The sequence below is a fragment of the Octopus sinensis genome, linkage group LG6 (assembly GCF_006345805.1).
Source record: "Octopus sinensis linkage group LG6, ASM634580v1, whole genome shotgun sequence".
NCBI lineage: Eukaryota > Metazoa > Mollusca > Cephalopoda > Octopoda > Octopodidae > Octopus > Octopus sinensis.
In genome coordinates this window covers 91,395,690-91,401,580 of record NC_043002.1, presented here as the reverse complement: position 1 = coordinate 91,401,580, position 5,891 = coordinate 91,395,690, and the positions used below count along the sequence as shown (strand labels likewise).

Sequence of the window (5,891 nt, the reverse complement as noted above, 5' to 3'; positions counted from 1 at the left end):
ATACACCACACACACACAACACACACACACACACACACACACACACACACTCACTCACACCACACACAACACACACACACTCACTCACACACACACCACACACACCACACATACACACACACACACTCACACACACACACACACACACACACACACACATACACACACATACACACATAAATGTATGTACATACATGATGTGCTGCCTTTTTCTTCGAATTTCTAAACACTCGCTTCGGCCACTCACGTGCCAATGATACATGATTATAAAGTCACATGATGTCGCTTCACCACAGAGCTTCCTGGAGTATGAACAACGAACATTTATTTGGAATTTCAATTATAGACAGAAACTTGTTCGAAAAGGTTGATACCATGCCAGATATTGCGGATGCTCGCAAAGCGAGATTGAATGATGGGAGAGAGATGACGAGATAGAAAGAAAGAGGAAGAGACAGCGATGGGGGACATGGAAAAGAGAGCGAAAGAAACAAGGAGCAAGGACAGGAGAGGAGTAGTGAGTGAGAAAGGAGGAAAAGGAACGAGGGGAAAATGAAACAGAGAAAGAACGCGATCTGTCGAATCTCTGTCATGTCTTGGTATGTTAGGTAACATTCCATTCCCAGAATGCATCATAATAGGTTGAGCGGTGTCACTAATGCCTTAAAGGTGTAAATAATTGTAGAAGAACGGGAAAAAAAAAATCAATTCTATCCGAAATGATCGTAATTCTTATGTTCGCTATAAATAAACGAGTCACTCGTATCTTGTTTTATTCCACATTTCGAGGTACTCCGCGATCATCCAAGTAACACTATTTGACCGATATTTTATCGAATTAATATTAATGGTAGTTCATCTTGACACAATCTTTAGTTCTTACAAAATTGAGGAATTTCAATATTGATTGAGCGTAGTCCCGTTTTAATTATGTAGAAATAATGCTTCTAGTGTTGCTGCTGCTGCTGCTAATGCAGCTACGACGACAACGACAACTACTACTACTACTACTACTACTACTACTACTACTACTACTACTACTACTAATAATAATAATAATAATATTAATAATAATAGTAATAATATGATCCTTTCTACTATAGACACAAGGCCTGGAATCTGAGGGAAGAGGGATAGTGGATCACAATAATAATAATAATAATAATAATATAATATTAATATATACTAATTAAATGATGATGATGATAATAATAATAATAATAATAATAATAATAATATAATAATAATAATGATGATGATGATGATGATAATAATGATGAATAATGATATAATAATAATTAATAATAATAATAATAATAATATAATAATAATAATAATAATAATAATAATAATAATAAAGTTTGCTTATTGATCGAATGAGCATCCCTTGTGATCACATATCTCAGCGAAAGAGTTTTTGACAAGCTCAGAAAATATAAGACCTACTCATTGAAATTGAGAAAATGTGGCATCTCAGGCGGTACAATACCAGTGATCGTAGGAGCACTAGGAATGATCAAGAGGAACCGAAAATTATATGAGAATGATCCCTGGCTTACCATCCCTGCAAGAAGTGCAAAAGATTGTCTTAACTGGTACATCACACGTATTGAGAGAGCATTGTCGATGTGAGAACTGTTGCTGCCTCATGCATTTTATTTAACTTAACAAAAAAAAAAAAAAAAAATGAACGAACAACTGAGTTTGGTTTATGGCCTACCAATATACACTATGAGTTTCTTTGCCCTAGGAGTCGGGAAGACACTCGGCAAGAAATGGAAGAAAATTTGAAAGAAGAAAAAAAAAAGTAATAATAATAATAATAATAATAATAATAATAATAATAATAATAATAGCAACAACAACAACAATAACGACAGCAATATAGCAGACCATCAAGCAGCCGCCATCCTCAATCCACAGAATATCTCCCCCAAATAGGCAATAACAGCATGTGGAGGAGGATAAACTTTAGCACTCCATTTTGAACGACAAAGGCCATCCCGCCAACCCAGTCAAATACAAGAACAAAGGCAAACACAAAAGCAACAGAAATAGTCAAAGAAAACAATAGCTTACAACAGTGCTACCGCCACCACTAACAATACAAGGAAGTGATAATATTAATGATAACACGCTCTGGGTGTGGCAGGAAACTGCATTCAATTGTGGCGTCACGACGTGGGAAGAACAAAGTAACCCTTGACCAAAACTACCTTCCGGTTACCGTTGGGCAAAGTGTAGTACCTGTAAGTCAACCCTGAGGCCCAGAAATACCAGGTTGGCGTCTGGTGGGGTTAAGCCTGTCTTTTAGGAGGAGGGATCCGGTTAGCCTTGTTGGCAACCTCCTATGTTTCCGTGTCTGTGTGTCTCTCCCTTTTTCTTTCTATATGTATGATCATATTTTCTGCGCATGCGTTCGTATGCATGTGTGTGTATTTGTGTGTATCGTGTGTGTATACCTGTGTGAAAAGAGAGAGAGAAAGGAGAGAGAGAGAGAGAGAGAGAGAGAGTGTGTGTGTGTGTGTGTGTGTGTGTGTGTGTGTGTGTGTGTGTGTGTGCGTGCGTGTTTGCTTCCAGCACCAAAAGTTAACATCTCCAAAACAGGTTGAATGTCCAGTTATCCGTACCGAGCCGTCAGCCTCTTAACACCTGCCTGCTATGGATCCGTTTTAATCACCTTGATTGTTGCAATGCACGGCGGTAAATGCTTGATCAAAGTAAATGGCCATCTCTCAGAGCCATTTCACACCGCTCGTTCGTTCGTTCACTCGCTCTATGATAACTGCTTCCTTTCACTTCTGGATTTTATCCCTAGACTTTCAAATCTAGAACTACAATGTATAACTTCCATAACTTCAGGGGTTTGAAAGTGGAACCGAGGGTCTTTTCTGATTCGTGATAAACTGTACAACCACAGAATTGTCGTCATAGAAGAGCGTGCATAAGATGCACGCAGATCGATTAGACCATCTTGAAAAAGAAAATAAAAGGTTTGTTCAGTGTCTGGGCATTGCTAACATATGGAGTTATGTCGAAGAACTGTCGAGTCTGAGAGATATGGATGTACACCGAATGTTGGTATACCTTAAAAAGTTATAATATAAAAGGTTATGAATGCAATGGAAAGGAGAAATGAAGATGAAGGAAATAAAGCAAAGAAGAAGAAGGAAAAGAACAAAAGGTAGAACAGGGGATAAAAATATATATAAAAAAGTGAAGGTTTTTACAACGGGTTGGAGGTAGGGTAGTTTGTTGCCGTGAACAAAATTTCATACATTTAGATTGGATCGTGTTGTGAAAGAAAAAATACGATAATGAACAAATGGAGAATACTTCCGGTGCAGAAAGACTGCAGTCACGGTTCATATGGTTGGAAGTGTTATGTTCTGAAAACATTGTTGCAATAGTTGTATACTAAATATAATGTAGAAGTTTTATTGAACACTTAACAATGACTCACATACACTATAGACGAGACAAAGAGGGAATCTCTTCAACCCAATGAAGGGCCGTCTACTTAGTCGCTCACGTGCTAAAAATAGCAACCTAGTAACTGCTCCTTCCAAAACACATTCTAGCGTCCCATAAAAGAAAAGACATTGAAAATATTATGTTGAAATTAGTATACTCGTGTCGTCAAAAATCCCCACAGTTTTATTAATAATAGAAAATGGATCACCAAAACAATGGAGTAAACCATTAATAAATGTCAACAATCTAGTAAATATATGTACATAGACAGAATTAAAGCACTTCAAGAATCTGATACGATTGTAACGTCTCGATTGATAATATTACCCACATTATGTATGCGTGTGTATATGCGAATAAAAACATACACACAATCAAACGCATATATGTAAATATACATATACATACATACACACACACACACACACACATACATACATATATATATTATATATATATATATATATATATATATATATATATATATATATATATATATATATATATATATGGAGAAAGTAAGAAGGAAAAAAGCGAAAATGCTCATTGGATATCAAAATAATAATGGCTTTTTAAATGAAAAGTAATGATAGATATATACAATTAGATAAACTGGGGTGGAATTAAGAGAAATAAACGTCATTATTTTGAATTGTTAAAGATATTCAAAGTCATACCGGTATCGTGAAACGCTGTTCACTGGCTTTGAATGAGCATCGATTTCCAGACGGTGTCGGGTCTACTAGTCCCTGAGTAAAAAGATTATGTGTAAGGGAGGTAAGTAGTTCTGGAGTGGTGCAATTAGAGTAGATATAATACTGTAATATGAATGGTGTATGGAATGTATGGGAGTTAGTGATATTATTGGTAAGGCTAATAGTGTTCTGTATTATGTTATGTGTTCATGTTAAGTTGTGGATGATATTTACTGATAAAAGTTGCCCCTGTATTCTTTCTTTGCTGTATTGAGATGGTCTGTGAATATTGATAGAAGGGTAAAATTAGGAAGTTAGGAAAGTTCCTAGCACACTTTTTTATGTGTTCACTGACCTGTATCTGCCTGTATTGTGGGTAGCGGATATGATCTTTGTGAAGAGTGGTTCTTCGACGGAGTGATATTCCTATTTGGCCAATATATTGATTACCGCACCTTAAGCAGGTAATGGCATAGATTAGGTTTTTCGGGGTACAGGTGAAATTTGATTTAATCTTAAATATTTCAACTTGTTTAAAGTGGAACTCTGTACTCTCCAAAAGGTGGGGGCATATGCCACAGTTAGGTCGACCGCATTTTTTCACTTTTGGTTCCGTTGTTAATGGATATAGTGTTGCGTTGGCTAATATTTTTTTCAATGATTTCGGTTACGCTTTGCTCTTTAAAATTTTGTGTGAGCCTAAAATTTCGTTTATTGTTTTATCTCCTATGAGAATGTGTAGATTTTGGATGATAATGTTGAAGGCTTCATTGTTTCTAGCGTTATGCGTGGAGATGTATGGGGGTATTTTTAAGTCTGGCGTAGTATTTCGGTTGACTTCCCTTAATGTTCGTATGTCTATTTCCTTTACTCATTTAATCCTATCATTTATTAATGATGTTGGGTAATGTCTCTTGATTAGTATTGATCTGAGTTCAAGGAGTCTTCGTTCACGAGTATTGGTGTCCGAAACTATGGTACAGATTCTTTGCGCTAGATTATAAGATATATTAATTTTTATGTGTTTGAGGTGGCATAAGTTGATGTGGTTATTGACTATTCTAATTAGGATGTCAAGAAAAGGGAGTTGTTTATTGCTTTGTTCCATGGTGAATTGTACGTTGCTATTGATATTGTTGATAATTATTTTGAAATCGAGGAGTTTGTTCATGCTATCTTTCTAAAGTATAAAGAAATCATCTAAATACCTCTTCCAGTTCTCCTTTAAATTGCAATGGAATGAGGTGCCATACTTCCGTAGTGATGATTGGTATATTTTAAATTCTAGGTAAACCATTACAAGGTTCGCAATCACTGGGGCAGTTCGGGTTCCCATTGCAATTCCACATTTTTGTCGATAGTAAACTGCATCGAACATGAAATAGCTGTTCAGTAGGATGAATTTCAATGCTGCGATTATGAATCTGTGGTTGATGCGTCCTGGGATCTCTTCTGGGTATTTTTCTAGCCAGAAGGTGATTGCTTCTATACCATAATCTATACCATAATCGTGCGGGATATTAGTGTACAAGTTCACCACATCGAATGATACTAACAGGTTCCTTTATTTATTGTCTTCGGGAGGTGCTTAAGCATGTCTAAGTCAAACCTGATTAAGCTTTTCACATATTTTCGAAATGGTTTGAGTAGGATGTCGAGGAAATTGCGCAAACGGTGTGTTTCACAAGCAGGGCCAGAAATGACGGGTATTAGTTTGAGGTC

General features: G+C 36.4%; 1 long non-coding RNA gene across 1 annotated transcript in view; it reads left to right on the top strand.

The window, feature by feature from the left end:
• Window positions 1–5,646, top strand: part of LOC118763748 — a 27,076-nt gene extending 21,430 nt beyond the window's left edge. Inside the window, exons 3-4 of the long non-coding RNA XR_004999500.1 lie at window positions 2,514–2,522; window positions 5,563–5,646. This is a non-coding gene — a long non-coding RNA (uncharacterized LOC118763748). The remainder of the gene's footprint in view (window positions 1–2,513; window positions 2,523–5,562) is intronic.
• The last annotated feature ends 245 nt before the right edge of the window (window positions 5,647–5,891 follow it).